The 19,264-nt window shown below is 44.0% G+C and overlaps 1 protein-coding gene across 1 annotated transcript in view; it reads right to left on the bottom strand.

The window, feature by feature from the left end:
* The window catches only part of LOC138268283 (NACHT, LRR and PYD domains-containing protein 12-like), a 953,091-nt gene that overhangs the window by 924,262 nt on the left and 9,565 nt on the right, over positions 1 to 19,264 (bottom strand). The gene's annotated exons all lie outside the window — the stretch shown is intronic.

The raw sequence follows: 19,264 nt of genomic DNA, 5'->3' as shown, positions 1-19,264 counted from the left end.
AACTGGAAACACTGAGGCTCCTGTAGTGCAGCAAGAGGTGCTGAGTCTGCAAAAGTTACCTGTTCACGACCACAGAGACGTTAGAGGGCGTGCAACAAATGAAACAAGCTGGAGACGCTAAAAACGTTTGCATGCTTCCCTCTATGAACTTTCTTTGACAGCGTGCACCAGCAGTCAGAGGTTAGTGCTGCTTGCCACGAAGATTCAGGGTAGGGTAGCATATTGCCTCTGTGCTACTTGGCGAATGTCTGGTATGGGCAGTGGTAGCTGTCACAGCTCTATCACGTTCCAGTAATTGCAAAGGAGAAGCAGAGGGGAAGCGCTGCATATTGGCTGAAATCCGAGCAGATATTGAATCTCTGCTGGAACTAAAGAGTATTCCTCCCAGTGCCGCACTCTTTGTGTGAGAGGTGCGTTAGAGCAGCAGGCCACAATGGAGCCAGAGAGTCTGGAATACTGATGGCCACCAACAGTCCTCTGGAGGTGGGGCAAGGAACTGTGTCTAGCTGTTTGGCAAAGCTTCATTAAAGCATGAAGAAATACCATTCTAAGACTAACTCTACTGGTATTCTAAATTCCTCCCCTACTCTGGCTCAGAGGGCAAAGAGACACATCGTCCAAGTAAAGTGCGCTGCTGCCCAGGCAAACTGCAGTCTTCAGTTCAGAACTGACTCTAGGATGGCAGTGAGTAAAACGATATGCCCACGCAGTATGCAGCATGAACATGGGGTGGGGCAGAGAATGGTGGTGATCAGTCCGTGGTTGCAGAGCGGGAGGCTCTGTGGACTCAATCTGGTGCTCTGAGCAAGGGGATGTGTCTGAGGCAACTGCTGAGGGGGATCCAAACCAGGCTAAAATCCAAGAATAACTTGTTTGCAAAGGAGAAATCAATGGTGGCTGTCACTTTGGCTCTACCCCAATCCATCAATATAAGAGCCGCATCAAAGACCCAGATACCTCTATCCTTGGCAAGACCAGGTTCTGCGCTTGGTGCATCACCTGCTCCAAGACTATCAGTGTTGTCCAGTGTACAACCCGGCCCCGGCATACATGATCTCCTGCAATCATAGACAGCTGCAGGATGTCAGACCCTGGTGTAGCATGGAATAGCAACAGGAGGATGGAGCCAGTTTGGGATATGATTTTAAAGGCATGATTAATTCATTTGTGACCAACATTGAGGAATTAGGGTCCTCGCAGGCATTCAAAATCACTGTTTTGCATGAGAGGCTGTCTAAAATTGAAGTCAGTATGTCATTATTTCCATAACGATTGAAGGAGATTGAGTCCAGAATATCTGAACTTAAAGACATGGTTGTCACTATGCAGAAAGAAGTTGCAAAGGGGCCTCTTGGAAAACAAGATCAAGGAGCTCAAAAACCACTTGCGACACACTAACTTACTCACAGTGGGAATACCGGAGGGGTGCAAGAGACAGCTGTTTTTTCAATGGGTTGACTCGTTTATCAAAACCACTGTGCTGTTTGAGTATTCAGGGGACTTAACTATAACAGGGTCCCACCGAGTTCCGGCCCAACAATCACTCAGCTCAAAATTTCAGTCTGCGTACCATATTGGTTAACTTTTCAGACTATAGAACAAAAGAGTGCATCTGGGCCAGGGTAATCAAGAGGAAACAGTTTTCAACTCTGCAGATATTTCACTGCTGCATTCTTTCAGACATGTCAGCATCAGCAGCTCGTGTTGAAAAGATTTTGGAAAGATGATAGATTAATTTAGAGCATAGGGTGCCAATGCATAAATAGTACAACAGTCACCGCTGGAGGTGTTAGTAAAGGGGCAGCTCCATGTGCTCAATAGCCTTGGAGAGGCTCAGGAGTTTCTACAGAAGATTTCGAATAATGAATTAATAATGCATAATAAATGAATAATGAATGTTTTTTTTTCCTCTTTCTTTCTCTTCTCTTTTTGTTTTCCTTTCTTTGCTATATTTGATTTTTGATCTATTCTTGGAGTGGGGTGGGTGTGTATAGTTGTGTGCAACGTCATAGCTCTCTTTTTTTTTTTTTCTTGGGGAATGAAAGAGAAGGGTATTTTGGGCACCCCAGAAGCATGGGGTGTTTTTGGGGCCACTAGAGGGTTTCTGGGTCTTTTGGGCAGGATTGGGTGTATAGGAGTTGCACTAGTTGTTAAAAAGAGCAGAATGGCAGTATGGTCTGAAATATTGATGGTTAGTTATACGAAAGGGTTTAGAGCTGGCAGATGGTATTTTTAATAATGGGGAACAAGATTAAGCTTATTAGGGTCGAGCCTGCGTTGCATGCGCTCGCGCATGCGTATCGCAACGAGACGCTTTTGTTATTAGAAAAGGGCTCGGAGCCCTGTCGACATCACGTCAGTGTTTTTCATTGGTTCGTGGGCTTGCCTATTAAAATCCGCTTGCTTTCATTAGTCGAAGGCATATACACGTCATGCCTTTTCCGGTGGCTAGCCCTCCTTGAACGCATTGACCAAGTACAGAAAACATGAGAGGCTCGCTGTTTTCTGTCCGGCTCGTGGACTACTTTTTCTCTATTTTACTAGCACAATTTCGCTTGGCAGAAGTCCAGCGCTTTACACAGTTAATTTCACTTTTTTGGGTTACGTACATAAATACACTTTTGCCGATTGGTGAAAAGTCGGGTTAGGAGTTTACACCGCTATCAGCTCTAACATGAGCAAACGCGAGACCCGTTGCATTGCAAATGCTTGTTTCCTGCAATGTCAACGCCATAGCAAATAAGTGTAAATATGGGGGGGTGATTTGATGGTTGAACTCGCTCTTCCCCAGGGTATTATTTCTACAGGAGACCTAGCAGTAAGGGGTGTGGCGATTTTTCTTGGGAGGGGGTTGATTGGCTGTGAAAGAATGTAATTAGAGACTTACAAAGCAGGTGGCTTTGGGTTAAAGTTGTCGCTGATGGAATCCCTCTGAATCTGAATAGCTAATATGGCCCTGTCACCAATGAAGCTGATGCTTTATCGCAGATCTATAATAGCGCAATGGGGGCTGAGGCTCCAATCATTTTAGGAGGGATATTAAAATATACACAGGATCTGGCAATGGATACAGCCAATAAAACCAAAAACAGTTAAAACCTCAAACTAAAAGAGTGTTTGACACTCTCAAGCAATATTTTCAATTAATAGATCCATGTTGTTCTGATCATCCAAGCAGTCTGCAATGTACGTGTTTTTCACATCGCTGTCATACTGCTTCCCATTTAGATTTTTTTTGGTGTCCCAGTCAATTAAAAGGGCGGGCTCAGACACCAGAGCTAATGCTTTCTCTGACCATTCACTGGTCTCTATTATGGTAGAGTTGTAAGTGAATAGCAGGAAGAGGCCCAGGTGGCAGTTGGCCCGTGTTCTTCTCTCTAATCAGGAGTGGCTCGTAGTTGTAAGGGAATTTATTCAGGAAAATGTTTTGAAAAATAGAGCTACACCTTCTTTATTTTCAGTTTGGGAGGTTTTCAGAGCTAAAGCCCGGGGGCATATTATTGCATATGGGGGCATAATATTCCATATAAAGCTACCCAAAACCAATTACGAGCTTGTCAAATAGCAAATCTACAATTCACAGGAGATCAGGCCCTTAAGGCTAAAAGCAGGCGAACATGAGGGCTGCCTTAGTTGGAGAATTATCTCGAAAAGGCCAAGCTAAATTGTCGGGATTTTCTTTTTACTGAAGGAAATAAATAGCTCAAAAGCATTTCAGAAATGGTTATAAAGGAGAATCAACAGATTGACAAGTTTCTAGCTTAGTCAACATGGATCAAGCGGGATGCCTCGATAGTTAGGCAGTTAGAGAATCTAGCTACACAAAGATTAGCTATGGAGAAGGAAGAGGTCTCTCAAATCTTTTTGCAGCACTACAGAACCTTGTATGAAACTAAGGGGCATATTTATACTCTGTTTGCGCCGATTGTGCGTCAAAAAATTTGACGCACAATCAGCGCAAACGTTGCCCCATATTTAAACCCTGACGCCCGAGCCCGCGGATGACAGAAATCCACCGTGTGCATAATTTTCTGGATGCGGCAACCCGCCCAGCGTTAATGATATGCAGGGTAGGTGTTCCCGTCCCAAAAACGACACACACGGCCGTGCGCCGTATTTATGCTTCCGGGCAAAAATGACTCTCGGCCGGGAGGCGGAGCAAAAAAATGACGCAAAGCTCGATGTGCGTCAAAATTTAACGCCTAGGTCAGGGCAGGCGTTAAAATGGGGCAAACACACCTGTATTTAATCAGAACACACATAACAAACAACAGAGCAGCAGAGCAGCAGAGCAGCAGAGCAGCAACAGGGAGACATGGAGGTAATCTTTATCCAGCGTGCACGTAGACGCAGAGCCCTGCAGCAACAACAGCAGCTACAACAACAACAGCAGCAGGGACCCCAAAGGCAGCGCAGAAGGCAGGAGAGGATATTCCGCCCAAGAACAACCCTGCATGGCCTCAGGGAACACAACATCATCCAGAGGTACCGGTTGAACTGGCAGGCCATTCAGCAGCTGCTGCGAAACATTGAACAGCAGTTGGCCCCCACTTTGGTGACACCCCGCACTATCCCAACAGAAACAAAGATGCTTGCCGTACTTCACCTGCTGGCAAGTGGCTCCTTCCAAACAACTCGTGCCCTGGTTGGCGGATTATCACAACCATCATTCTCCGCATTTCTGCCAAAAGTACTGGATGCCATCATTCGCCTGACACCCCTCCACATCTGCTTCCCTAACACACTGCAGAAGCAGCAGGAAACAAAACAGGGGTTCTACGCCATCAGTGGCTTCCCGCATGTTCTTGGTGCAATCGACTGCACACACATACGCCTTGTGCCACCTGCTGCAACAGAACACCTCTACCGCAACAGGAAGCACACACATTCAATCAACGTGCAGGCCATAGTCGATCACCAGGGATTGATCAGCAACATCGTGGCTAAATATCCTGGGAGTGTCCATGACGCATTCATCATCCGTCACAGCACCATCAACCAACACTTCCAGGATGGACGGTATGGCAATGGACTACTTGTTGGTAGGTACAGAAACCTACTTATATACACACTGCACAGCAACCCTCTAGGATACACAACACATACACCACAACAGCAATACCTTGACAGGAACACACTGAGGTCCTCACATCACTAGCCATGTTTCTTAACTCACCATTGAACCTGTCACACATTGTAAATTACAGTACAGCTTAATGTGAAGACATTAATGAGTGTGGTTGCCTAGATGTCACCTTGCAAATTGTAAGTGTCACAATAACCTTTACATTAATACACAGCATAAGTTTCAAGGGATGGGATGTCCAGGGTACTTTGATATGAACGTGTTAACAACACTTTCAATTTTAACTCTGCATGGAACTATCATCTCACCCCCAGTGAAGACACACGGACACCTGTATCACAAGTCAAATGCTAGGGAGGACACACTCTATTGCAATTCCCAAAACATACTGCTGACAAACGGTTAGCAGACAAACACTTGCACAGCCAAGGAAAAAACACAATGCAGAAGGTATAGCCTACAAGTATAGGTTGTCACATTAGTACACAAAAGAGTCAGAGACAACACAAGACAACTACTGCCATTAAACGTCTTTTCAATAGTGCCAGCTACATCAACATGATCCCATTCTGTGTTTTTCTTTCAGCTGATCAGGGGTATGGCATCCAGCCGTGGCTAATGACACCATTTGGGAACCCGACTACGGCTGCAGAGCGGGCATACAATGACGCCTATAAGAGGACACGCAGCATTGTTGAGTGCACCTTTGGGATCCTAAAGTCAAGGTTCCGCTGCCTTGACATCACTGGCGGTAGCCTACTATATTCCCCAGAGATGGTCTGTAGGATCATACTCAGTTGTGCCATATTGCACAACATTTGTGTAAAAATGAACATTCCCCTCCTGGAACCAGACCCATACATGCCAGAAGACGACGAAGAGGAGGATGCTGGCCTGCAACAGGAGGGGGAACAACCAAACATGGCTGCTGGAGTGTGTAGGCGCCAACACATAGTAAAAATTAAGAAAATAAATTATTTACAATCACCACTTAATGCACAATTGTAAATAAACACAGATAACAAACACCACATCATGGTTTGGCCTATTCATTTCTGCCCACCTTTAGTTTGAAATTGCTGAAGAAGAATGTCTCATTGAGCAATAATGACATAATAATCATCACACAAAAAATATACACCACAAATGTAATGGCCACCATACAATGGTCAAATACACACACCATGTAAATGACAGACATCCTATGCAGTTCACCTTTGAAGGGCAATAGCTGAGGACCACACATATGACTCACATACATGTAGGAAACAAGGATCATCGCAGCAGATGGCACACAACTAAAACACCATCACTCAACTAGGGGAAAACAGGCCTCATACATCAGGCAGTTCACATGCTAATGCTTCAGGAACAGGAATGTAGTACTAGACTCTTGCCAACAGTAATTCCAACTACTTACTATCATTGCAATGACTATCTGTCACTAGAGTTACACAGAAGCAGAACATACACAGCACAAGTGCTACACCTATGACAAGCATCCAGCACATCACATCCCATCTACATGTCAGCCCTTTTCTAAAAACAATACACACACTTGCAGCTGCTCACACCCCACCTGTCTGAAGAGGTCCCTGGAATGCCGATTTGTGTACACTCAGATTCCCTCATCTACACACACACACTCACAAGAGTCATCCAGTGTGCCACACCCTTTACTATGCCTACCATTGTCATACTACCATCTCACTGCATGGAACTCAGCTCATATAATACACTGCCTTGGAGTTTATGAGGCCTGGTATCACCTGTAGATTGATTCTTCTGTGAAAGGTACTGTAGGCTATTTATCAGCTAATCCCATCTGACAGGACTAGTGAGACACAGATGGAGGCCACACCTGTGATCCCCTCCATGCACACCACCCAAATGTACATGCCCTGTCCCTGCAGATGCCTCCTACTGCATACATGTTTGAATGTGAGCCATTACATCATTAAGCTTTGACACTAATGTTGCCGTGTAACACTTTATCAGGATTAATGTGTCACCTTCAAAGCAACACAGGACATACACAGTGTGACATCTCAACTGTCTAATGCTCCCTCTGACCAGTCCTAGTCAGAGCACGTGATCATGTGATTACTGAAAGAGCCTGCACCTGATTGACCCAGCATCCTGTCAGCCTGACTGGCACCTGTCCGTGGGTCACTCTACAGATACCTGGGATCCACCTATGGACCACACATGCTGTCCAATAACTTTTGTACCTCAGACAATAATTTGTCATTACCCTAATCAATGTATACTCAAATACATAGTAGTGCATCATCTGACTGTCATTTGCATCAGAATTGTGACAGTGCCCATGAATAGCCAAATCTTGGCCCTTCCGTTGTCTAACCTTCATTAATGCCTAAACTTAAAAGTGTGACAGTGGACCAGGACCATAGTGTATGATGGTGTAAATGGCCTCCATCAAAACCAGCAACCTCAGATAATGTCCATGAAAAGTCAACACATATGAGGACCTTGACTGTTCTAAACGCTGAGTAACACTTTTTCAAATGATAAAGATGAGTCGTGTGTTGAATACCAGCCATTTACTTCTGCACAGAGGCTATGATGTTTCATGATACATTACCATCCACAGAGGCCAACTGGAGTACAAATGTGCCAATGACACATGCCAGATCCAGACACCTGAGACATTCTCTCACTCAGCACAAAAAGGTTGCCCATTCGAAAGTCTCATTACACGCCCAATTGGAACAAGATTAGCTGCCACTAACTCATGAGGAGACCTGGAAAGTACAGTGACAACATACAACCAGACAGTTGATAGTGGATCTACATTGGACCACACATATAAACATGTGCCATCCAATCAACCAAATATTTGCAAGCAGCCGATCACAGTAGTGTCCCAGTTGGAACCTAGCAGGAAGAATGAAACATGCCACAAAACCAGGTAATTCATAAAGGGCCACATACATCAACAACCTATTTGTCATCAGCACATGAGGAACGCCGAGATTTAGCAAAAAATATCAATGCAAAATGGTATGTCAGATTGCTCCAAAGAATCAATAGGGCAAACGTCAAATGGGAAAATGGGATTATTGAATGGCAAACAGTGAATCATACCCTATGGGCTTCCATGAGCCTGCTGCTGCAGGTTTTGCATTACTGAATAAATGAAACCCTTGGATAAATTAGCAAATCTGGAAGGGCAAACCCTAGGGTGCTGGGGGCCTAAGTCCACCTCTACCGCCCCCCAAATATACATGAAATATGCACATGTGAAGTACACACATGCATAAGGCGCATGTGTGGCCTACATGTCAAAAGTAAAACACATATAAGATACACAAATTCATAATTAGGACATGGTTACCCCCATAAAAAGTGTAAGTGACAATTGCACTACCTGTTTGGCCTATAGATAATTGGATTACCGTGATAAATGTGGACACATTGTTGCTAAGGAATACATCCTGGTATCCCATTCATCATTTGAAATTAGCCATCAGCAATTACCCAAAATATGTGTACAATTATGGGTAATAACCATTTTGAGCAATCATTACTATTACACTGTGAATGCCTTCTATACATCCTATAAGGGACATGTGTCATAGCTAACCCCAAATGTGTATCACTTAGCACCGTTTGGTCATGACAAAATTATTTTCACAATTTGACAAAATAAAGACATATTTGTCAAAATGCGTCGTATTTCCACGCATACAGCTTGTGCGTCAAATTTTGACGCACAGGAGTGCACATAATGTAGAGTCAAAAAATATCATTTTAAAATTAATATAATAATAACCAGCATTACATGGCCACCATATTTTCTATGATGCGTCATATTTCCACGCATACAGCTTGGGCGTCATACTTTTGACGTACAGGAGTGCACATAATGCAGAGTAAAAAAATATCATTTTAAAATTAATATAATAATAACCAGCATTACATGGCCACCATATTTTCTATGATGCGTCATATTTCCACGCATACAGCTTGGGCGTCATAAATTTTGACGCACAGGAGTGCACATAATTTTTGTGTGGGTGGGTGGATTGGGGCCAATGTTGGGATTCCTGTTTGTTTATAAAAAAATAAATAATATATATATATATATATAAAAAAAAAGAAATTACAAAAAAATATATGATTGTTTAGGATAGTATAGTATGTGTGTAGGTTAGCATGTGTTGTCCTGCATGTGTCCTGTCTCATAATGGTGGGTGGGGTTGATGTTTAGATCGATTCGTTATATGTGTAGAGTAAGTTTAGCTTAGGTTAGTTAGGGACAGTTGTGGGTTAGGAGTAGTCAGGTTAGATTAGTGTAGGTATGACTTTTCCCTTAGTTGCCTCTGGTGTGAATACATAGAAATAAACATATAGTTAACCCTTTGCATAATGCGTTAACTGCTACTTGATCATGGCCTTGACATCAGTGTAGGTGAATGTTTTTCTATGACATTTGTGTGCTATGCTACACACCACAGAACATGGAGCTTTAACATGGCAGCTACCCGTGTGCTAACTTGGTAAGTATCCACCATTTGGTAGACCCACCATTGGTAGTTTACATCGATCACCAAGGATTTGTGTTGATGAGTAGGTATTCTACATCACAAAGTGTGCTTCCACACTTGGTATTGTGGTAAATTTATTAGGTCGGACTGCAGTGTGATGTTCAGGGAGATCTTTGTAGATGAGGTGTTGTTAACACTCTGGTCTTGTTGCCTTCATTGCTGACATAGATCATGTGTGTAAAAATTCAGCATGACTTCCCTTCATGGAAGTATACTCAGAAAGGGTGATATTGATGCAGTGTTTAGTTGTGTTTGCTTAGATTATGCTGCATAAATTCATGTTTTAGTATTGCATGGTGCCTACATTTATCCACCACCATTAGTTGACTTGAATTGCTATAGATGGAGCATTATTCTGTCCCACACAGCATAATTGTGTGTGGTTTGTCCCTTCATCAGTTATTCTCCTCTGGATGGTCAGGCTATGGTGCAATCGTGGCCACTGCACAGATGTATCAGACTACATGATGTCAGGACAGTAGTATTGACAAGCTACATGGTTGTCACACAGGCAATTTAGAGTTATCTACTGCACAGTTGATGTGTCAAATAACACAGAGACATATTAGGTGTGCAAGTGCTATTTATTGAAAGGTGCTGTAGTGCAAAATGTACATTGTCGATGTTTGCTGAGTCCGTTCTGGTGCATTCTTACATGGTGATCCTACAGAAGGGGTGTGGATGATGCTCCTGACATGCTGGGGTGATGTAACAGACAGTGCAGAGGGGCAGGATTTGCCGAGGAGAGTAGGAGAGAGACATTCACTGGCAATGGTGACAAGTCATACAGTGGTTAGCAGAACAGTCATTGAGTGTAGTTGTAGTGAGACTGGCATTTGACAAAACGTAGGACCTTGGTCAAAGTAGGCCATGGTGCAGGGACTAGTGCTTCCGGGTACTCTTCCGTGAGAATGTGATCTGTTCCATGTCTTCTTCTTCTGATGTGTGTGTTGCCTGCTTCGTCCTTGTTGTTGTTGGTTGTGAAGGGGCAACACGCACCTCAGTGTTAGAAGACGTGGAGTCAGACATCCCGGGGGCTGCTCCCTGTGAAGTTCTTAAGGGCAGTACTGCTGCAAGGAGGGCCTACTGGTTTTTGAGAATAGCAGCCACATCACGATGGTAGGCAGCCAGGTCGGCCCTGAGGGGTTCAATGTTGCATTCGTGCACGCGTTGACAGGATTGCAGTTGTAGGTGTTGGGTCAACTGTATTACAGCTGTGCTGATTTCCTTCTGTGTTTTCTGCAGTTCCTGCAAGATAGATGTTAGGGCTTGCATAGCAGCTGCCTGATCTGCAAATGACGTCATGCACGAGCGCACCCCCTCAAGGCTGGCTGCCATAGTTTGCATCCCCACCCGCACCTCCTTGGCCAGCTCCCGCTGTACACCAACTACAGTTCTTTCAAAGCTGGTGCCAGTGTCGTCAGAGTCCTCAGCTGTATTGGAGCTGACAGGTCTAACAATTGGGGTGGTGGGTGGTTCTTCTGTGATGGCTGCTTGTTCTGTGCTCCTCCTTGTGACTGAAGGTGGGGTCTGGAGGGTTTCAAGGACCTTTTGGATGGTCTCCTGGGGAATGTTTATGGGCTCGTCATCCATGTCATCAGGGAACTCAGGGACAGGCATATCGGCAGGAGATCCATGTTCCTCTGCAATGAAACAGGGAACAATTAGTGTGTCTGTGTTGTGACAATTTTGACGTAACATGCAAGCCTTTTGATGACTTTACTTTGTGATCTTGTTTGGTATTGGTATCTGCTGCCTTCATATGGGCATTGTTATAGGCCTATGGCCCACCTGTGTGTCACATGTATGATATGGAGTTTTCAGACTTGTCTGCCTAATCGCCTCTAGGTGTTGCTTTGTACCAATTAGGGAACAGACATCTTTTTGTCCTACTCGACCCTCCGTGTATATCTATTCTTATGGTGAGACCTTTCACTGGCTGTGGGTGTTGTGATTGCCCTGGCAGCACACTTGCCTCTCAGGACCTGCCCCAAAATCTGTTCACATTGACTTAATTGTTATTGTAATGTGGCATATCCTATGCATGGCAATGTTACGATGTGATATGGATGTAGACATTGTTGATGTTTCCAGCTGATGTTGGGTAATGTGTGTTTAATTGGATTGCCCTGTTTATAGTATCAATGTCCTATTTGGTCCTCTGACTGTGCAGGTGTAGTTCAGTGACCAGTTGCATGTGTCCCCTCCTCAATGTTGTTGTTTGAGCAGTATGACATTAGTGATGTTGCCTTGTTAGCCAGGCACGTGAGGGACCCTGACGTATGCAGCATGTGTGTGTCCTTAGTGCTGTGTGGCTCCTATTGCTGTTTACTTTGGATGATGTATGTGTCAACTATGGGCATTGACATTTGAGTGTACTGGTGCCTTTGTCTTATTTCAGGAGATTGTTGCAGATGTCATCCTCACCCCCTAATTTAGGTATGTATGTTCCATGGGGAGGTTACTGCCATTGGCTACTGTAGCTGCACAGAGATCAGAGGTGTTAGTGTCAACTGTAATTGCAGTTACATTGCAGTTGTTGTTTTGGCTACTGGATTACTGATAGGGACCTAGTTGATGTAGGATATATATTGACTGACGAGAGCCAGGATGTAAGTTTGACGTAGTGGCCTTCCCACCTGTCGAGGCTTTCCCTTAGCTCCATTGTTGTCATGACAGGATGCCCCCAAAGGACTGTTGTTGGTGATGTGTTATGTCGTGCCCCAGCTTCTGTCTGTGCTGGGCATGCCCCCCTGCGGTGCCCCTTTACCCATGCCACTCCATATATATGCTGACTTACATGCATTGTGTAGTAGGTATTCCCCACCCCGGTTGCAGTTAACAATATTGCATTATAATTCCCCATGCGACTTACCCTGCATGTGCGTTGTCTCGTGGTAGTCTGCGCTGTCCTGTCCTTGAATCCCTGTGACGATCTCCTCAGGGATGACGGCTGCGACCATCTCCTCCATGTGGTCCAGGGCCTCCTGGTGTGCTGGACTCCCCCCTCCAGTCTGCAGTGCTGCCTTCCTGTTCCTGGCCATTTTTTCCTTTGTCCTACGTTTGCAGTCATGCCAGCGTTTCTTACACTCGGTGACTGTCCTGCGTACTTCTGCCACACTGTTGATCTTGTCAACAATTTGTTGCCATATGGCCTCTCTCCTGCTGATTGGCAACTTAGAGGTGATGAACAGTTGGTGCTGGTGTTCCGTCACCTCTTTAACCAGGATTTCCTGCTCCTCTGCACTGAAGCGACACTTTCTTTATTTTCTATATATGTCCTGATTCCTGTATGGATCATCCTGGCTGGTTCCTGGTCTGCTGTCATCTTCCTGGGGTCTGTAGTGGCATCTGGGATCCATGTTGGCTCTCCTCTGCTGAAAGGGCAGTGTTTGCGGGTAAATTTGACGCTATTGCGTAAAAAAAAAACAGCGCTTTCCGGGTTGCGCTGTCGTAATTCGACCCACAGTCATTTACGTCGCGTTAACGTTGTTTTCCTTTCCGACTTGACGCCGCTGTGTGCGTAAAAAAAAAAAAATGACTCCCACCTGTTGGTTGCGCCGCCGTGCGCCAAAGTATAAATTTGACGCCCGCACAGCGCATCAAAATGGCGTTAGCCGGCGCTAAAAATTTTGCCGCAAAACTGCACCGGCGCAGCTTTGCGTCAAAAAGTATAAATATGGCCCTAAGTATTCAGTTGTGCAAACAAGTGTGGAGGGGTATAATCAGTCAATAACGCTACCCCAGCTCTCAAGCGCTATAGCAGAAATAAACAGAGCTAAAATAACTGTCACAGAGGTGCAGGAAGCCCTTAAAAATGGTCAGTGGTAATACGTGTGGGAACGATGAGTTTCCGACAGAGTTCTTCAAAACATTTGCAGCAGAACTTGCACCTTCCCTTACTGATTTATTCAACTTTATTAAGAGGGGTGGGGAAGTCTCCTCTGCTTTTAAGGAATCAACTTTTGCACTTTCTTAAAAAGAGATAAAAGTCCTAGTAATGTGAATTCATATTGGCCCATTAGCCTATTAAATGTGGATTGCAAACTGCTGTTGAAAGTATGGGCTATATGGAATATTCCGGCTGCTCAGGCTTTAATCTCAATAGACCAGAGCGGGCTTGTTTCTCACCTCTCGATGGCAGCAAACACCTGTTTTTTAAAACAGGTTATAAATTATTTCACATGTAATCAGATCAGTGCAGCAATAATAATGATCGATGCGGAGAAAGCATTTAATCTGGTTAACTGGAAGGTGCTGTTTTTTAGCCTAAGGAAGTTTGGCACAATTCATTCTGATGCTGGATAATCTATATGGAGGTACACAGGCCAAGATACTTGTGAATTCGGGGTTGGCAGGGAAAGTGGCAATTAATAGAGGCAACCGTCAGGGTTGTCCTCTCTCCAATCTTGTTTACATTTTTGATTAGCCTCTGGCTGGTAAAATTTGGAGCAAAGAGATCTATGCATCACTGGTTGGTGCGTCTAAATTGAAGCTGTTCGCTGATGACATTATTTTTTTCTTTGAAACCTGATAAATTGAATGTCCAGAAGATCTTGGACGAGTTTCAGGAATTCACGAGTATTGGGGGATATAAAATCAATCAAAATAAAACAGAGCTGCTGCTTTTTAACACTGCAGTGAGTGATCTACCTGGCTCTCTGCAGCAACAAGGTAATCGTAATAGCCCCAAATGCTATGGAGGTGTTTTCGTTACAACAGCTATTCTCAATTATTTCAGCTAAATTATATTGTAATGCTGAAGAAGTTTTGAGGGTTGTTGGAAAGATGGGCACATTGGTCGGTAGGGTTGCACTTATTAAAATGTCTATTTTACCGCTACTTTTATTTTTGTTTATAAATATCCCCATTAGAGAGTGCAATAGCTATTTCAAGCATTTGGATTTCTTTTTTTTTTTTTTTTAGAAATTGTATCTGGAATAGGAATGCCCCTAGGGTGGGTACATTGTTTTACAATTCAACACTGTTGCATGCTGTCAAATCTAATGAGAGTCAAACATTTTGCCATCTAGTTTCCCATGGGAGCGCAAACACTGCTAATACTTATTGCTATAATATTCAACCAGAGAAATGGGAAGAGCATTTTGCAGCTCTGTATGCCCAAAGCATTCCAGGTCCACATTCTGAGGCTGAGAGTTTGCTCACTTCCATTCAGCCCACACACTTGCCCATCACGCAGGGATGTAGAGAGCCATTTTTCAGCCTAGACGATACCTATGCTGCAGATTTGTCAGTTAAAAACAGCTGTGGCCCCCAGACTTGACCGGATTCCAGTGACCTGCACAAGTCTGAACCCTGAGGGTGGGCTCCCTACATAAATTAATTATCTAATGCGATTGTGGCTGGGGCAGAAATCCCTGACACCTGGAAAAGGGTGGAAATTATTCCAGTGTTTAAGAAGGGAAATGCTGGCAATCCTTCGAATTATAGGCCCATTAGCCTAATTGTCAATTTTTGCAAGGCAGATTGTCAACAAGTTGCTTAGTTGGACCAAACTAAATGCAATCTTATCCTTTCCACAAGCTGGCTTTTGTGCCAAAATAAGCACTTCCACCAGGCCTTTAGATCTGCACTCATATATTGGAAATATGCATTGATAGGCAGGCAAAGATTATGGCCCTCATTACGATCTCGGAGCTGACAGTCGACAGAAGACTGCCAGTGCACAGAACCCCCCGGTCGACGACATATTGAACATCCAGCTAAGCTGGCGGTCAGAAACAGTGTTTCCAACCGCCGGCCCAGCTGGAAACAGGGCCTGAACATTAACGCCGGCTCCGTAAATTGGCCAGTGAAATGCGCAACGGGGCTGTGCATGGGGGTCCCTGCACTGCCCATGCCAAGTACATGGGCAGAGCAGGGGCCCCCAGGGGGGCCCGAGTCACTCATTCCACCAGCCTTTCCCTGGCAGTGTAATCCGCTGGTGGAATCAGACTCATTATTCGGCGGCCAGCGCTGCTTGCAGCGCTGCTTGCAGCGCTGCCCTGTTGGATCTGAAATGCCACCACCGCCTGGCTACCTGGTGGCAGGAGCATTTCATCTGTGGCGGTTCTGCAACGTTCATTATATGGCGGTCTGGATCGCCATGCCGTTGGTGGAAATTACCGCCACCGCCGGTGTGGTGGTCCAAACCGCCATGTTCGCAATGACCACCTATATGTTGCATTTGTAAATCTGCATGCAGCATTTGACTTGGTCCCACGAGAGAGCCTTTGGGAGGTGCTAGCTTTAACAGGGGGTACCTGAAACTCTTATTAATCTTATGGCCAGGTTGCATGAATGTAATTATGCTCAGGTTTTCTGGGGCAATAGAGGGGAATTGAACTACTGCATTTGTATTGCTCATGGTGTTCGACAGGGATGCGTCCTTGCCCCTACACTATTTACGTTGTATTTTAATGAAGTGGTTGAGGAGCTTATGGCCTGTAACAATGAATCCCCCTTACTGAATGGTAAGAAGGTGCTATTAGACCCCGGTGGGTCCAAAGAGGCTCAAATAAGTTTGTGGGTTTTTGTAAACATATGGGCCTGGAGTTGAACGCTAATAAAACCAAATTTGTGATATTTGGATCAGGGAAAGCTAGGAACTGTGCTATAATGGTAGACGATGTGCCCCGTGAAAGGGTTTTTAGCTTTTATTACTTGGGAGTTACAGTAACTGATAAATTAACTTGGGACGCTCAAATTACCAAAAGCTCTCTGTTGTTGGTTCACAGATCCAAAGCTATCTATAGTTTACATAAGCAATCTTATTCACAACCCATCTTCCCTGCTCTTGAGGTTTATCAAGCAAAGGCTCAAAGTGATGCACTTTTTGGTGCTGAAATTTGGGGATGTGTTGACATTCAGAAGCTGGCCGTGGCTGAGAATTTATTCATTAGATCACTAATTTCAGTCCCGGTACCACTTTTTTTTTTAGATCTGGGCTTCAAGTGAATTGCCGATCTGGCTCAATTGAAGTGCTTTACCTATTTGGTACGGATTTGAGCTACTTCAGAGATAAAAGTATAGGAAGTGCCTTGGTGATATATTGAACATGAGTGGTGCCTCTAAATTTCCCTGGGTCAAGTTTTTATCCTTTAGGTTCAGGAAACCTGGGATGACCAGATTGTTGGAGAAGGTCTGAGATTGCAAGACTGAAATCCACTTATTAGGAGCATGTCCTTGAGCAGAAGATTGTGACTGGGTCTTCTGGTAGTTTGAACAACCAGTTTCTAGAAGTTGCATCCCCAGTTTGAGGCCTTTTTTGATCCCATGACCCCTCCTTTAGCTAAGAGCCTCTATGTACGGTTTTGCCTGGGTTGTTTACCTGTTTTGTTTTTTAATTCATATTGGAAGAGGGACCTATCCTCTGTCACGTGTCCAGTTTGTCAGCGTGCATCGCAAGTGGGTACAGCAAATTTGCAGAATATGGGTACCTCTTATTATTCAGTAGCTGTGAGAATACTTCTGGCCCCACTGTATTTGCAGTAAGCCGTTTTCTGCTTAGTGTACGGGACAAGCGTGCAAAATGTTTGGTTTTTCAATGAGAGTTGAGTGAGTTGCTGAGGTATTTGACAATTAGTTTTAAGTATGAACTATGGTTGGAATAATATAGCCTGCTGTTTGTTGACTTTGTAAATTGTGTCACTGTAGGAGTATTCGCCCACGGGTAAGTGGTTAAGGAATGCACAGTCTCTATTTGGTGGGTAAAATGTGATAGCGGTATTTAATTTTAAACTAGTAAATCCATGCACACCAAAACTCCTAGATCTTAGATTGTGTTCCACTATGGCACTTTCAAGTGTGCATCATTTTAACAATTATGTATAGGGATTCTTTTTAAATCTTTAAATTGTTATTTTTTTAACAACTGTCATCTTTTGGGGGTGCGTATTACAACTGATTAAATGTGTCTGTACTTTTGAGGTTTATTTTAATTCTATTATGATGTATGTTTTTATAATGCATTTGTGATTGCTTATAATGTTTATATTTTGCACGTTGATGGTTCTGTTAACCAAATAAAGTATTTTGGAAACAAAAAAGTAGACAGTACAAGGAGGTCTGGCATTCTCCCATGTGCAGACATACTGGTGGCGATTTTAGATTTGCTGGCAAGGTTGTTGGCAGGAAGTGTGACACTAGATTCCTTTTTTTTCTAGAAAAGATGATGCAGAAATCAGAAATGAGCTTGCCAGTTATTATTGAGACAGCAAAAAGAAAACCAGGTATAAGGTGCTTGAGGAGCTTTCTAGGTGGATGAAAGCGTTGTATGTATCAAATCATATTTCAGCTGGGTATATGTATTTTATGTTACACAAATGTCACTATTTTGGATTAACTATATCCAGAAATGAGATTAGGTATTGGAATTCGTGTGGTTTTAAGGAGCTGGATCATCTTTTTTTTCAAGGGGCAAATATATCACATGGCAAGAATTGTCTGCACAATGTGGTGATCACTGCAATTGTTTCTTCCTTAATGTTCAGTGGATTAACCATTTTATGCATCATAGTTGTCCGGAAGTAATCTTGGAGCCCCATCTCGTCATGGGCACGCTCATAAGATTTAAGTCCAGGGTGTTGGGAATTGGTATAGGCTGCTACACAGGAAGAGGTAACAACCTTCCTAGAAAAGTCTGGTTATAAACACAATGCAAGGTCTCTGAAAGCGACTGGCAGACCATCTCAAAGACTGGCCATAAGTCATTAGAGGGGCACATTTTAAGAGAATGTCATTCTCGTCTCGATGGATGGCATATTATATCCCGCAGACCTTAACAGAATGTATACCACAGTTTCAGATCAGTGTTGTTGTTGCCAGCAGGCAGGTGCTGAGGTTTGGCTTAATGTTCTTTTAGGGTCGAGCGCAAAGCGCTCTGTCCCTGGTGTAATCTCTCTGTGGACTTTTAACCACGCCCATGTCAAGCCCATCAGATTCTTGGTTCATGGGGTTGCCTTTTAAAATTAGCTTGATTTGATTAGTGAAAGGCATGCCTTTTACAATGTTTAGCCCCCCTCGAGAGCACCAGGCAACTACTGAAAACATACGAGGCTCCATACTTTCCGTATGGTTTCTGCTCTACTTTTTCTCTTTATTTCGTAGGCAGCGCAATCTCGCTGGGCAGTAGTATAGCGCTTTGCAAGATATCGACCCTGTTACATGGATAATTGTACTTTTGCCCGTTACATGGATAATTGCACTTTTGCCGATACGTTTCACTGCCAGCGAACTTCTGTTTCCTTTTGTGTGTTTGCTTTGCGCTCATGGCGGCCGTCAGTTCGCTTATGTGAAACTGTTTTACTTTTGAGTTTATGTGGCAAGAAAAGTCCTGTTAGACGTTTACAACGCTAATAGCTTTAACGCTTTAACTCAAGCAAATGTGAGACCCATTGCATTGCAAATGCTTGATTTTACTTGTAAGAAGCTGGGGCAGTTTAGGGAAGAGCGTTTTGCTTCTATTAATCTTGGTTGTCAGGTTAAGATAGATCCTGAAGGGTGGTTTGGTACTTTTTGGAACTTCTATGCAGAGCCAGAATTCCAGAATAGGCAAACATCGTCAGCTGTTCGTAACTGTCGTTAGCTCGCTCTTTCTTCCTTTAAA

The sequence above is a fragment of the Pleurodeles waltl genome, chromosome 12, assembly GCF_031143425.1.
Source record: "Pleurodeles waltl isolate 20211129_DDA chromosome 12, aPleWal1.hap1.20221129, whole genome shotgun sequence".
NCBI classification, from domain to species: Eukaryota; Metazoa; Chordata; class Amphibia; order Caudata; family Salamandridae; genus Pleurodeles; species Pleurodeles waltl.
This window is presented reverse-complemented; position numbering and strand designations above follow the sequence as displayed.